The following is a 16,647-nucleotide window of genomic DNA, read 5'->3' as shown; positions in this document are numbered from 1 at the left end:
ATAATCTTAGTGGAATGAGCCAGAATGCTCTCTGAAATTCTGGAGTAAAGCAAATATTTTGCAAGGAGAAAGAATAACCTTTCAGAAAGCTTTGCATTATAAAAAATATCAGTGATTAGGGATTCCATGCATTATGTTGGAGTCAGGATAACTTGGAAAGGATTGCTTTAAATGGGTTATTGATGAGTTAGAATTGGAAGGTCATTAAAACGAATATATTTGCACACATATTTTTGAGGATAACTGCATATTCAGCAATACTTGATTTTAGATGCCTTGAAGAAAGATGCTTTTTCTTTTGTCACTGTGTCAACTGCTTAATAGTGATGAGCACACCAACTTGCAATTTTCAAGTCTTCCTGGTGTAATAATAGTCTCTGCATTTGCGTAGTATCTTCTACCAGAGAATTTTCCAGTGCCTTAGAAACAAACAGGTACTATGTCATTATCCTTGTGCTACAGATGGGAGATTTAAATGCAGAGGGAGTAAGAATAGTGCATCAATTGTAGTGCTGGGAACAGATCCCAGACATCCTACTTCTCCTTTCATGTACTCATGCTACTACTCTGTACTCTGAAGTGTGTGAAGAAGGTGGCTGAATGTATGATACTCTGTAATACATAGATTGCCTAATAGAAATGATAGTGGTGTCTCTTGGAATTATGTATACTGTAAGTGACAGTTTAGCTGTCATGAAATAATTTGTGTATGATGGAGATAAGAAATTAGAAAGTTACCTTTTGGACATTCTCCTCATTTGACTCCCCTTGTAGGCAATGGAAAAGTAATATGTGGAGCTTCCTAAATATCCTTATCTATTGTTGAGGTACCAGGTGCTGAAAGATACGACTGGACTGACATAACATGTCTTACAAGTATGTTAGCAGTAAGTCTGGGGGAGCCTGATTTTTACTCAGATTGTGTAAGAGATTAAGCTTTTTTCCTTAGTTTTTGTTTATCTGTGGCAGGAGAAGAAAGTGGGATCACCTTTAGTGAAGGAGAGATGATGATGCTAAATTTTGGAGGTATTCCTGCAGTGCAGAGGGAGCCCAGACATGCTGGAGACTCAGAGAATAAAAATGTTAACTTTTTGAGCAGATGATCAGAGGAGAGTGCATGCTTAGGGACTACTTATGATAGAGAAAGGATGTGGTTTTTCTGTTTTTGGTTTTGGTTTTTATTTTTGAGACAGAGTTTTACTCTGTTGCCCAGGCTGGAGTGTAGTGGCACGATCTTGGCTCACTGCAGCCTCCACCTTCCGGGTTCAAGTGATTCTTGTGCCTTGGCCTCCCCAAGTAGCTGGGATTACAGGTGCATGTCACTAAGCCCAGCTAATTTTTTTTTTGTATTTTTGGTAAATAACGAGGTTTTGCCCTGTTGAACAGGCTGATCTTGAACTGAGGAAGGATGTGTTTTAATAATTCTATTATTTGTTCATAAATAGAACACTTCTTTTATTGTATCCCTGATGGTATCATTTCATAATTACTGATTCCTACATCTGTTTCTCCATGGAGACAATGTGCTTCTTGGGGTCCTAGTATATCCACAACTAGTAAAATCCCTGTTACATGGCAGAAATTCTGGGAGTTAAGTTTCAATATGTGAATCTCCTATATGTTGATTTTTCTCTTTAGTAAGTTTTAATAAATTATTTCACAGCTCTCAGATTTCTTGGTAAAGAGGATTAATAATGGTATTTTACCCTCTTAGGCTGGTAGTTTCTATTTCTCCTCTTCATCATTCTTTAACACTTTTCTCCTAAGAGAATACCACAGAACATGTGTTTTCAGGAATTTTGTTTTCAAGCTACAAAATTTAGTAATTCCATTCAGTTGTGTCTAGTACTATGCCAATTGCTGGAAATGTAAACATGAATAAGGCAGTAATCCTATGTAAATCAAACACACTCATGTATAATACCAATAAGAATTTCTGATCCTCTAATACACTGGTAATTTCAGTCCAAAATATTAATATAAGAACTCACATTTTGTTACTTTGTGCAGTCTTGTTGCAAGGAAATTGCATAATTATTATAAATCGTTCATCTTTCATTATTCCCTTGGAGTTGAACCCCTTGGGACCTGGGAATCCCAGATTAGGTCCTAGTTCTATTGTAGAACCTTAGGAACAAATAAACAACTACATTTAAGACTCTTCCTGAAGATCACAAGTCAGAGCGCCAGCATTAAAGTCTTATTCTCAGTGCTGTGGTCAGGTGAGAGAATCAGAAAGTAGATGTTTGTTTTTCATTTCTGCCATTGAACTGGGGGCTACTGGTTTCATAAATTTCTTTTGCTATTTACATAAAAGTAATTGTATCTCCCAGTGAAACACACATTTTCTGAAGGAGTTGTGCAGCACATATCGATCTGCTTTCTCTGCAGAGAACCCCCAGTCCACAGAGGTGGGCTCCCGATGGTCATGTTTAGATTATGTGAGCCTGCCCCTGGCCAGGACTGACTGATCCAGAGGGGGAGACATTTGATTCCAGCAGGGCCAGTTGAATTTTTTTTCCTGGGAATTTGAAATTTGTACTGGAGATATACCAAACTGGTAGTCATCAATATTGAATCATATGAATGAGAACAGTTTGGAAAAAGTTATGTGAGGCTCAGTTGCTTAGACCTCTAAAGCTGCTTTGTATCTGCCCTTCTTAGGTATTATGTACTCAAAACTCTCTTGGATTCTGTGAAATGGCCTCAATAACTTATAATCAATGTTACTTCTTTCTCAATTATTTAGGTTTTGTTTTATTTATTTTTGATAGGGTTTGTTCTTTGATTTACTTGCAACTAAAAGGAAAAAGAAAATAGTTTAATACTACTAGTCAGCAATGTTTATTGAGTCTCCCCTAGAGCTAGTGTAATAAGTAGTAGTCTCAGAAAAAAGCACTAACACTGGGATTTTGATAATTTACAATCTATTTCAAATATCTGACTGTAGACAACACTTGGGTATATTTAAAAAATGATGAAATAATAATTTGATAATACCTTAATTCACCTTATAGAATAAAAAATATGGGCAGTTGACTCTACAATTAACATACACATATTTATATAACCAAAAACTATGATATGTATGAAATTCTGGTATTAATATTCATTTTATAATCTCTCAGGAAATAGTGAAAATCTTCACCTTGTGCTTAAGAGAATGTCTTGGCTGTCTTAAATTCTCCAAGGACTAAAGAATGTTATAAATAAATTAATATATACTTACATGCCTAATAAATTGATAGTCTCTATTATCCTTGTGCATTTTTCAAATTCAGTTTATTCTCTCCTACATTCCATTCTCCACTGTCCTATTCTTGCTTTTTGTTGTTGTACTCTGGAATGATTGTATCCTCATAATTAGGCTTTATTACATTTTGCAGAAAAGCCTTGGTTTTCATGTCTGCATTTGCCCCAAGTTCATTTTAAGTGCAGAGCTTTTATCATTGGATTTCTGGCTCCTCCAGATTGCTTTGCAAATGTCTGTCACCAGTTACATATTGCCTTGAAAATGGCTTCTATTAACTATTTGTTCTCTTTCTTCCTGGATATGTGTGTGTGTGTGTGTGTGTGTGTGTGTGTGTGTGTGTGTGTGTGTGTTTGTTTTTTGGCACTTGGCACCTATGTAGTAATGGGGCTGAGAGGCTTTTTTTTTTTTTTTTTTTTTTTTTTTTTTTATAAGACTTGACTTGTCCTTTTAGTAGTAACTGTAATGTACAGATTGGGGTTTGAGCAGAAAAGAAATTTTACTCCCCGTTAATTATTTAGAAACATGGACATAATTAAACCTTCTGAATACATGAAATATCTTCCCTAGTGAAAAGTGTGGCAGTTTGTTTCTCTCCCATTGTGCGGCTGTATTAATCACCGCAATGATAGCCTTCCTTACCCTTACATTTTAAATTTAAATTGATTATATGCCTCATTGGTTTGTATGACCATGAATATGAACACAGTAGCTACCTGAGCTTCTGCCGTCTGCAAACAATTGAGAAAATGCCCACAGTTTCTAGGACTAAGCTGAAGAACGATAGCTCTCTGAATCTGGGTGAACTAGGCTAAGAATTAGCATTTGGCACTTGGAACTAAAGAACTTTGGATTTGACCAGCTGTAAGAAGCTTGACTGGCTGCTGCATTTTAGAGCATATTTGTGAATCACTCAGTATGGCTATGGCCCATGCATGGATTTAATCATTTTGAGGAATATCCCCAAACCCAATTCTGAATATCCTCAATTCTTAATTATTAGGTATACTCAGAAATGGCTATAATGTGTGATTTTATCAATTAGACATACAAAGTATAAATACACATGATTTGGCTACAAAAATTCTTTTGTTTCATTGCACATTTGCACACCCCTTAGTTACTGGAAATTAACGCTAGGAAAGGAGTTTCTAAAAGCTAAGTTGACTGCTATTATGGAACTTATCATAGATATTGCTATATCTATATGTTTCTGTCACTATATAGTACTATAAGCAGATAAGTGAAATATTCTCAAATATCATAAACATTTATAAATTAGAACACTGAATTCTGAATATGTCAACTCTCATTTACTTATTCAAGAAGTAGTTACTGAACACGTATTTTAACTGACCCTTGGATTTCTCAATGTATAGCAGAAAACAATGTGTATAAGTAAATCATAATTATACTTGGCAACACATTATTTAATAATGGTCTATAAAAAGCACTATAAATTTTCCAAATGGGAAGTTGCCTTAAGATGGATTTTGGAAGACAAAAGATGCAATATTTGGTCATAGTTAAGGGTACACCCTTTAGAATTGAATGAAATTTGTGTTAAAGTATTAACTCTTCCACTAGTAAGTGGAAAGAGTAAAGTATTACTCTTCTACTAGTAAGCTGTATGACCTTGGACAGTTTACTTAATCTGAGTTTATGTACACAACAGGATATTTTGAGATTTACATGAAATAATGCATAATAAGTGTTAACATAGCACCTGGCACATAATTAAGTGCTTAGTAAGTGCTAGAAGGAAAGAAAGAAAAGGATAGGTCATTCCAGAAGGGAGTGCATGGGGCAGGATAAATTAGTGAGAGAAAGCGTAAAAAAACAGACAATAACCCAATAGTAAATCAGGGGTACTCATTTAGACCTATGTAGGAGAGCCTTTTCTGGAAAAAGGTTCTAGGAGTTAATATACAACTCTTTAAGACTTTGAAAGCAGAATCTTGCAGTTGTTGAAAAAGAAACTTTTTGTTCTCTGACAGGCAGGAACCGATGATATAGGAGTGTCATATTGATGAGAGCTATTTATATTCTCAGCCATTTTCATTTCTGTTTGTATACAGCCATTTTCAAGGAGTGGGGCCAGGTTTTCCTTTTCATTTAAAAACACTTTAACATCTTCCTACTATGTCTCTCTAGATTATGAAAGTAATTTCTCACTTTTATGGGAAATCAGTAAAAACAGACACTTCTCATAGAAACCAGAGGAGATGTTCTTTTAAAGTGTTAATTGTTCCAGCATGCTCTCCCAGACTGCCTCACATTACCCACAGTCAGGATCATTCTGTCTAATTGAAACTAGTTAATACAATGTGCATAAGCTATTCTGCAATAGTCCTAAAGGTTTTTTTCTTTTTTTGGTAGCTCCTCCCAACCCTTTTTTTCCCAGAAAGCATTGTGTGACCTAATTTGGTATACCCCCTACATAAATACCCAGACCATGGCACTCAGAAGCATCTAACCCAGTTATAAAATAGTGACGTGTCTGCTCTCTGGGTGTTTCCAGAGCTTCTATGAAGACAGCACCCTCTGGACTAATTCTGCTGCTGGGAAATTAGACCCAGAATGGCTTTGAAGAGTTGTCTTTCGACAGACTACATACAATTTTTATTTTTTAGGGCAAGGTTTTCATGCTATCAGCAGTCCTCTTATAAATTGAAGCCAGGATATTATCAGATGATCATAGCTTTAGGAAAATTGCAGAAAATTGCAGTGTACAGGACCTTAAATTGGTAGGCGGTGGGATTAGAGTACATTTGGCCATATGGGTGGTAGCCGTAGGATTGGAAAAGAATCCAGAGGGGAAATTATCTCAGAAAAGGCATGATGTACTTTAAGAAATGTGAGTTCTGTAGAGTGCCTCTAATTTCATTTTTGCTGTAGTCATGGGCTCTTAATCAATGAAAGTATAAAGAAGATGAGATTGATAGAATGGATATGTTGCTCTTTTCCCTAAGCTCTGGCCCTTACAGTATTTTAGACTCACACCAGTTTCCTCTCTAGCTTTAAAGACTCTGCTGAGAATGGTAATACTCATATAAAATAATTTTGTTACACTGATCTTTGAAATATGCCCAGAAAGGGAAGAACCCACAGTATTTATGGAGGGGGGCACTGGTTCATGGGAAAGATGAAAGGGCACTCCCAGTGCGCACACATAAAACCTACACAGGAAATAAAACAGAAAACACATAGACATGTATTCAGCATGGCCTGAGCAAAGAAATGAAGGATGCAAGCCCTAAGGTTGCTGGCAAGATCTGAGAAACTAAATGGAGGAATAGTGGATAGGCACGCGGTAAAATTGACGTCATCAAAGTTTATGCTCAGTGTCCCCAGCTTCCTCTTTCTGTAATTTTTAATATTTTCCCTAGAATTTCTTCTTTATTCAACTTGACTGATTTGCGGACCTCAATATTCACCCCCTATTTCTACTTTCTCTTTCTTTTTTTTTGCCATTCAGCCAAATATCTAATAGAACACAGAATGAATATAAAACTTTATGACATTCTTCCTATGAGTGTTTGGGATTTTTTGTTTGTGTATCTCTTATTGTTGTTTTCCATCAGTTTTTTTTTTTCAATGCTTGAACAGGTTCTCTGGAATATAATTCACATACCATACAATTCACCCATTTAAAGTTTACAAATCAATGATTGTTAGTTCTTTCACAGAATTGTACAACTATCACTCCAATCAATTTTGGGACATTTCTGGGACATTTTTATGACTCTAAAAGAAACCCTACACCCATTAGCAGTCATTTCCCATTCTCCTCCCAGCTCTTACAAACCACTAATCTACTTTCTGTTTCTATGGATTTGCCCTTTCTAGATATTTCCTATAAGTGGAAGTATGTAATATGCAGCCTTTGTGACCGGCTTTTTTCACTTAGCCTAATGTTTCCAAGGTTCATCCATGTTGTACCATCCATTATTTCTTCATTATTTTGCTGAATAATATTTCATAGTATGGGTATACCATATTTTGTTTATCCATTCATCAGATGATAGACATTTGGATTGTTTCCACTTTTTGATGTTATGAATAATGCTACTATGAATATTTTTGTGCAAGTTTTTGTGTGGACATGTACTTTCAGTTCTCTTGGGTATATGCCTAGGAGTGAAATTTCTGGGTCATATGCTAACTGTATGTTTAACTTTTTGAGTCACTGTCAAACTGTTTCCCATAACATTTGCACCACTTTACATTCCTTCCAGCAATATATGAAAGTTTTAATTTTTCTACAGTTTCACAAACACTCGTTATTACCTATCTTTTGTATTATAACAATCCTAATAAGTGTGAGGTAGTATCTCATTTTGGTTTTGATTTGGAATTATCTATTGATCAGTGATGTGACCATGTTTTCTTGTACTTATTACCATTCATCTTCCTTGTTAAAATGTCTATTAAGATCCTTTACTGATTTTTAATGCTTTTGTCTTTTTATTATTGAGTTGTAAGAGTTCTTTATATGTTCTGGATATTAGTCCCTTATCAGATATGTGATCTGCAGATATTTTCTCCTGTTCTGTGGGTTATCTTTTTACTTTTTGGTAATGGCATTTGAAGCATAAAATTTTTACATTTTGATAAAGTCTAATTTATCTTTTTTTGGTCACCTGTATTTTTGACGTTATATCTAAAAAGGCTTGGCATAACCCAAGATCACAAAGATTCCCTTCTACATTTTCTTTTAAAAGTTTTATAGTTTTAGCTCTTGCATTTAGGTCTATCATCAGTTTTGAGTTAGTCTTTATATATAGTATATATGGATATCCAAGTGTCCCAACATCATTTGTTGAAAATCTATTCTTTCCTCCATCGAGTTGTCTCTTCCCTTCTGTTGAAAATCAACTGACTGTAAATATAAGTTTCCATTTCTGGACTTTCAACTCTGTTTCAGTAATCTTTATGTGTATCCTTTTGCCAGTGCCACACTGTCTTGATTATGGTAGCTTTGTAGTAAGTTTGAAATTTGGTAGTGTGAGACGCCAACTTTGTTCTTTTCCAAGATTGTTTTGGCTATTCTGGGTCCACTGCATTTTTGCATGCATTTTAGGATTAGCTTATGAATTTCTGCAAAAAGCCTGCTGGGATTTTCATAGAGATTTCATTGACTCTGTACATCAATTTGAGTAATATTGCTGTTTATCAATATTAAATCTTCTGATCCATGAATGTCCTTCTATTTATTAGAGTCTTCTTTAAATTTTTCTACAATGTTTTATAGTTTTTGGAATACAAGTTTTTCCCTTCTTTTGCTAAATTTATTCCAAAATATTTTATTCTTTTCAATGCTATTGTAAACAAAGTTGTTTTCTTAATTCCACTTTTACATTGGTCATTCTAGTGTATAGAAATAAAATCAGCATTTGTTAATCTTGTATCAGAAGCCTTACCAAACTTACTAGTTCTAATAGCTTTTTAGAGAATTTCATAGGATTTTCTAGATACTGTATGAGACTATGTCATGTGCAAATAGAGAAAGTTTTACTTCTTTCTTTTTAATCTGGATGCCTTCTATTTAATTTTCTTGCCCAATTGATGTGGCTAGAATCTTCAGTACAATGTTAAATAGAATTAGTACAAGCAGACCTCCTTGACTTTAGATGGAAAGTATTGAGTCTTTCATCACTGAACATGATGTTAACTGTGCAATTTTTGTAGATGTCCTTTATCAAGCTGAGGAAGTTCCCTTAATTACTAATGTTGGTTGTTTTTATTATGAAAGGGGAATTTTTGTTTGTTTCTTTTGATGTTTGTTTTTAATACTTATAACTTTCATTTGCTAAAATAATGTATTGGCTTTCTATTGAGAATATTAAGAAGCCCTTTTCTAGGATTCCTGAGAGCATAATCTACCTACTCATAATCCATGCCTGACTTTCTCTGGGCTATTTTTCTATGACATAGCACCATTAAAGATTCTGAGTTGCTTATTTCTTGCAAGTGTTTAAAATACTTTCACAGACTTTATATTTAGTCTGGGTTGAATAGGGAACATATTCTTACCTTGTTTGACAGATGAGGAAACTGAAACTCAGAGAAGTAAAATAACTTATTTTGGCAACATATCATCAGCACGTAGGGGAGCCAGAATGACTCCTTTGGATTCCCAATTTGGCTCTGTTTCTGATATTGTTTACATTCTCTATAGGCACATTGATGCTCCTGAGTTTGCTGTAAAAATGAAGAATTTAGAAGAGGCTTTTTTTTTATTAGCTATGCTTTGTATCATGGAAGATGCCACATGGATTCTACGCATTGCAGTTTGACAGTATTGGAGTGTTGAACAACCATCTTGGCAGCCACAAAAGCACATTTGAAGGTCTTTCTTCACAGTACTGTTGGAACTGCTAATCTCATCTTATTTATTTGGAGAAGACCATGTATATAGCCACAGTATAAAGAGGGTTACAAGACTGACTATTTAGAAATTCAGCATGACCTACCATTCAAAACTGAAGGAATTTTAATAATGGGCTTTCTTTAAGGGGTTGCTAAGCTCTATCTTTCTGCTTCTTGGTTTCATCCTTTGTTGCAGTAATTGAATATGAAATGTTCTCCCAGAGATGGTTTCACGACAGAGCTGTATGCTACAGCATTATTTTTTCACAGGTTTGTACAAAGCTACTAACAGAATATGGTGATTCAATAATTTGTGAGCTATTAGGAGTACAAAATGCCATAATGGGATGGAATCATAGTTTTTCCAGTTCACAACTTCTGTTTCTGTGTCAAAAAAAGTCCCTGGAAGAATAGAGTGTTTATTCTCTCTAACATAAACTTACAGGAGTTTGGGCTGTACTCAATATTTTACTTATTTAATACCCACAAACCTCAATTATGTAGCATAAACTGAGAAATACTAAAAATGGCATTGGAGTGTACTAAATCAGTATTTCAGTGCTCACAACTAATTTATTGATAACTTCTATGATTTTACTGTATTGTCTTCTTAATATTTCTTAGGCATACGTGTTTGAACATGAGAGAACCATAATGCCTTATAGAGACTTTTCAGATATGTCTCATATAATCATGGCATTTTATTACCTAACCCATTAGAAAATCCAGGTAATGAGAGCAGGTGTATGGAAATTCAAGAGAGGACATTGCTGAAGCCTGCTATATTAGCAGTCAAGAGAAATGGCATCTGACAGCGAGGAAAGAAAGAAGTGTTAAAAGCAATAACAAGCTCTTACACTCTATGATACAATTTGGTTTTGGGGCACTGGAATATTACAACCTTATATCTTGACTGACATTCATAAATGTTGGTCATGAGTCAACACATAAAAAACTAAAATTATTTCTAAAGCTGTTTTGGAGAAGACATCAGAATTACCTTTGTGTCTTCTAACTGTAGCTACCAAAAACATTTGCAAATTTAAAAACCATTCAAAATACAAAACTATATAATGCTCCAATAACCTTAGTTCTCAGGAAGAGTCACATTTATGAGCCTCTCTTTCTTTGACAGTTCTTAGATGACCAGGTAGCTGGCATGTTTCAGTTTATATAAACTCTCAGAGTAGCAGATTTTTCTCTTCTCTAACCTAAGTAATTGAGGCATTGGCTTGAGTTTGTGGTGGAGATGGTGGTGGTGTTGAAGGAAGGAGAGACTGATGGCAAAGCAGAGAGCCGTGGTAATATGTGCAAGGAGATTTGCCTTGGGTGGTGTACTGTTACTGGTTATTAACAGTGTATTGGCATGTACTAGCATTACTTGGGCTTTTCAGTGTAGATAAATCTTTGTTCTTTTGATCTTTTTGGCCATCACTTAAGGGCATATTGCATTGAAGTAAGGACATGAGGTTTGGAGTCAAGCAGACCTTGTTAAAATCGTCTTTTTATCACCAGCCATATGACCTTTCAATATCTCTTTGCCTTACTTTCCTCATTTATGAAATAAAAATAATAATAATTACCTACATTGAAAGATTATTTTCAGAATTAGAGACAACATATGTATATGCCTAAATCAGTTCCTGTTGCATAGTAGGTGCTCATGTTAATTTTATTGTTATTATTATATTATTATTATCAGCACTAGAGAACTCTGAAGGTGGTTGCATTTAAAATCTATGTTGCCTCTCAAAGGCACCTGAGCAATGAACTCTCTCACAGCTTGACTTACTTCCACTTACCTCAGATAGTGTAAGATATAACTGAAATGTATGGAGTTTAGATGTTTATATGAGTTAATTTACTTAATAAGAGCATAGAATTTAATTTTTTTCTGATGGTGATTTCTTTTACAATTTCTATATCTTTGAAAGGTATTTCCTAACTCAGAACCATTGGTACATTTCGTTTTGACTACTTGAGTTCCTGAAAAGTATTTTTGGAAAATATGTTCTAGCCTTTGGTGATGAAGGAGGCTTTAGAAGCGCAAGTGATTGGTTTGATTATGGAGTGCCAGGTCCAGTGCAATTATAATGATTTTTTTCTAGATACAAAGTAGATGAATGATGAATGTCTTATGAACTCTCCTGGGCATCTCTCCCTAACTATCATGTTCTTTTATCTGGTATTGTTAGATCACTGCGGAACAAACACAGACACCATCAAGTGCTCTTAATTTGGGTATTGGTGGCTATTTATAGACCAGCTACAGATATGGGGACATTAATGACAGCTCTTCCAAGTGAATAATCCCACTTGAAAACTTCATACTGCTTATGTCTCTTTAAGAAAGCTTTTCCTGCAACATTCAGGAGATGGGTACTTCACACAATTTTATGTTAAAATAGAAGGCCATACAACATATGAACAGGAGTATACTCTTAGTAATAATTATTACAGACTTTTAAAAATATTTATTCTTTATGTTTTTTGTACTTTTAAATTATCTATATCAAAGCTAGAAATTCAAGGAAATAACAAAGAAATGTTATTAATGTGCCTGAATTATATAAAAGAGATATGGAGGCTTTCTTGTCAATGACTTGCTTGCATCTGCATACTGTTCTGACTTTTTGTGCTGCTTTTCTGATTGTGTTCATACTATGCTCAGACTCACCTCATTAGATTTAGCCTCAGGTAGTCCAGGCAGGGAAAACTGTTCCACAAGGCCATGTCTGTAGCTACAGCCAGCTTCCTACTACCAGTACAAAGCAGGACTCAGTGCCAAACTTCAGGAAGCAGCCTCCAGCTACGCAAGAGCTCTGCAGATTTGTACAAAATGTTTGGACAAACTTTGGCCCGAAGAAAACTTTTAACAGCACTTGACACAAGAATGGAACATTAATTGCTGTAGCTCCTCAAGGAGGTCCTGTTTGGCAGCAGGCAGCATAGTCCTTTGCCTGCCTTATAAAATTATAAGCCTAGATTAATGTACTGACTCCCTTGCTTCAGCAACAAGAAGCATCTAATCAAAACCCCAAACCTGAGCATGACTGGAGCAGGTGGAGAAGGGATAGCAGTGAGGGAAAATATGTACAAACATTTGAATATTTCATTTGCTGATCCGTATATTTTCAACCAACTCAGAACAAACACCTAATTAAAATAATTAATGGCATTCACGTCTGTATTGGCTAAACCTATCAACCAGTGGTAAAAAAAAAAAAAAAACATGATAATTGATCTTGAAGGCTATTTCAATTTACATTTTGTAGAAGCAAAAATTTTGCATAATGTAATCACATTTAAATATATCCTCTCTCTAAAGATGCTAATACTCTGTTGAAAGAGTCAGTTTGTTTCTGCAATGGATTTGGTCATACACCATTGTTCTTTAAGTTGTATCAGCATTTACATTAAAAAGTTGTACTCTGTTTATAACTTTGATGCAAAAATGCATTCTAGGCTAAAACTTAGTGTCTACAATCTTTGTCCAAAAGCAGTTTTCTGAAGTACACATGGAATGGCAGTTTTATGACTCTCTGAAAGCTTGAGGTCTATAGGAAGATCTATACAAAACCAAAACCAAAAAAAGAATCTCATCTAATCCGGTCCCTGTGCATTTGGACAGTGCACAGAATCTGGAAAGAAACTGGGCTGTGGAAGGGAATACGATCCTCTCTGTCACCAAACTGGAGAATCAAGGTACTTAGGTTTTATTCTTGGTTGCACTATATGAAGTACACTGGAAAGAGCATGGACTTTGAAGTCACTCATTACTGGGTTAAAATCCTATCTCCACTGCTTACTTAATTTAGGAAATGTCTTAGCCTCTTTGAGTCATCTCTGTGATTGAATGAGATGATGAAAGTAAAACTCCAGCACATACTCTCTTCAGTCCTTTTCTTATGATTTATAGTGTTGTTTGAAGCTATTCATTGATTTCCTATCCATTGATTACTTATTCTGAGAGCTTATTTTTAAAGAATGGCTTTCTTTTCATGTATGTTGCCCAAACATAATATATTAAGTCAAACAAATGATACAACTAATTCTACTCTACCCCTAAAGAGGGCAAAATATTGCATGCAGAGTAAGGACAACTCACATAATTTTAGAGCAAAGAGAAAATCACCACTTTCCTCCTCCAAAATCCCCAGTCTAAGGACTTTCTTGGCCTTCTGGAGCCTTATACTATGTATACAGAATAAACTAAAACTGTCTTCAGTCATCATGACCAGACATCTGGTAAGCCTGTGGCTGAGGAGAGCCCTTGGCAATAGAAATACAGCTTTTTGTAGGATACAGGAAAATCTTCTCTTTACAATTGTCTGAAGAAAAAACAATGGAAAAGATGAAAATCTTAAATTTCTTGTTCTCAGAACTGTTCTCTAGCTAGTTTTTCTTTGCAACCTTTGTTAAACAGCCTGAGTCTTCTATAGCTCATCACCATTATTCATTTTGCTCATTCAAATCTGTGTATACATCTATCTTCCCTCCTTCATTAATTCAATATATATTTACAGGGTGCCTGCTATGTCCCAGGCATGGTACTGAGAGGTGAAGCCAGCTGAGCTTCTGAGTCAGGTGGGGACTTGGAGAACTTTTGTTAGGGCTGCTAGTCTGAGGAGAGATCCTAAAATTCCAGATTGTCCCCCGCCTGACGGGGCTTTGGGCAAAAATTATGTCCTTCTGATTGGTGAGCCCAGGTGCCTAAAGAAGGGAACAGAGTCCTGAGGTTTATACTAGAAATCATTCTTATAGGAGAAGCTAGGAAAGCACCAGAGACAGGAAGTGGTTTTTAGAAGCGGAACTACCCTGGGAGATGAGAGAAGAGAGGCAAGAGGAAGTTTGTCTGACAGGCGTTAGGACCCAGGAGGCAAGGGTCAGGATAGATGGGATAGATGGGTGAGTCTTGTTTGGGCGACATGACTTTTAGAGTTCTGCTCATGGCCGCAGGGTCAATCAACTTGTTGTCGGGACCCCGGAGTTGAATGGCTTTCTTCTTTGTCGACCCTCGGCTCAGCCCAGAAGTACAGGAAAAGTGGAAGATGGTTCTAGGCAAACCAAATCAGGGGTTGTTAGAGAGCCCTTTCACAGAAAGCCTGACACCCGTGTCTTTAGTCCAGCGGCCGTGCTAATCTCTTTTAACTGGTCGACAGGTGTCTGGTATTTAACCCCCAAATTCTAAGGAAAAATAGGACAGAATGGCAAGCGAAAAGGGTCTGATGGTACTCCATCAGACCCTTAGCGATAGAGGATAGTCCCTTCATGGTCACCAAAATATGTCACTTCATGGTCGCCAAAATGTGTCCCATCTAGGTTGCCAAAATGCGACTAGAGTTTATTCCTTCTGGTGGGTTCTTGGTCTTGCTGACTTCAAGAATGAAGCCACAGACCTTTGCAGTGAGTGTTACAGCTCTTAAAGATGGTGTGTCTGGAGTTTGTTCCTTCAGAGGTGCCTGGAGTTTCTTCCTTCTGGTGGGTTTGTGGTCTCGATGACTTCAGGAATGAAGCCGTGGCCCTTCGCAGTGAGTGTTACAGCTCTTAAAGGTGGCATGTCTGGAGTGGTTTGTTCCTCCCAGTGGGTTCATGGTCTTGCTGACTTCAGGAATGAAGCCACAGACCCTTGCAGTGAGCATTACAGCTCATAAAGGTAGTGTGGACCCAAAGAGTGAGCAGCAGCAAGATTTATTTTGAAGAGCGAAAGAACAAAGCTTCCACGGTGTGGAAGGGGACCTGAGAAGGTTGCTGCTGCTGGCTTGGGTGGCCAGCTTTTATTCTCTTTTTTGGCCCTGCCCACATCCTGCTGATTGGTCCACTTTACAGAGCACTGATTAGTCCATTTTACAGAGTGCTGATTGGCCCATTTTACAGAGTGCTGACTTGGTCCATTTTCCAGAGTGCTGATTGGTACGTTTACAATCATTTAGCTAGACACAGAGTGCTGATTGGTGCTATTTTACAGAGTGCTGATTGGTGCATTTACAATCCTTTAGCTAGACACAGAGCACTGATTGGAGCATTTACAATCCTTTAGCTAGACACAAAGGTTCTCCAAGTCCCCACCTGACCCAGAAGCTCAGCTGGCTTCACCTCTCAGCATGAATGAGGGTGTTGGTGAAGATGAAGAGAAATGAATTAATTTGATATATTTGGGAGTAAACATGCCAAGGCATGGAGATGAATTTTATATGAGTGTTGTAAGAGGAAGGGCAGTATTAGAGATTACTCCCAGCTCCCTGGTTTGCATGAAACTGTGTGCAGAAGTGTCATTTACTGAATTTGGGAACTCTGGAAAAGGTTCATTTTAGGTATGGTAGTGGGAGGATAATGAAATCTGTTTTGAAAAAGTTAAGTTTGAAGAGTTTTTAAGATGAAAGTAGAGATGTCAATTGGCCTGTGAAGAGGGATAGGAGCTGGTACCAGATAATAAATGCTAGGTCAAGGAAAGTATATATATTTTTGCAGAGTGAAAAATGAGCATATTTAAGAGCCCATGGGACTGAAAAAACAACTGAATTAAGGACTGAGAAGTGTTCAGTAGATTATTTAACAAGAAAGTCATTGTTACAGTAGTTTCAATAAAGTGATAAGGATTGAAGAGCAAATAAGAGAATGTTTACAATGCAAAAATGACTCATTTTATTGCACTTTCACTTTATTGAATTTCACAGATACTGTGTTTTCTACAAATCAAATATTTGTGACAATCTTGTGTTTAGCAAGTCTACTGGCAACATTTTTCCAACAGCATATGCTCACTTCATGTCTCTCTGTCACATATTGGTAGTTCTTGCAATATTTCACACTTTATTATTATTATTATACCTGTTACGGTAATACCTGATCGGTATCTTCAATGTTACTATTATGGTTGGTTTGGGGTGTCATAAAATGTGCCCATATAGGATCAAGAACTTCACTGATAAAAGTGTGTGTTCTGTCTCCTCCACCAACTGGCCATTCCCTTGTCTCTGTATCTCCCCTTGAGCTTCTCTATTTTTGAGACACAACAATATTGA

At 36.3% G+C, this 16,647-nt stretch overlaps 1 protein-coding gene across 1 annotated transcript in view; it reads left to right on the top strand.

Annotated features, from left to right (window-relative positions):
• Positions 1-16,647, top strand: part of DLG2 (discs large MAGUK scaffold protein 2) — a 2,182,864-nt gene that overhangs the window by 521,373 nt on the left and 1,644,844 nt on the right. The window lies entirely within an intron of this gene.

Source organism: Pongo pygmaeus, chromosome 9, assembly GCF_028885625.2.
Source record: "Pongo pygmaeus isolate AG05252 chromosome 9, NHGRI_mPonPyg2-v2.0_pri, whole genome shotgun sequence".
Classification (NCBI taxonomy): Eukaryota; Metazoa; Chordata; class Mammalia; order Primates; family Hominidae; genus Pongo; species Pongo pygmaeus.
Note: the sequence above shows the minus strand (reverse complement) of the source record. Positions and strands in the feature narration are given on the sequence as shown.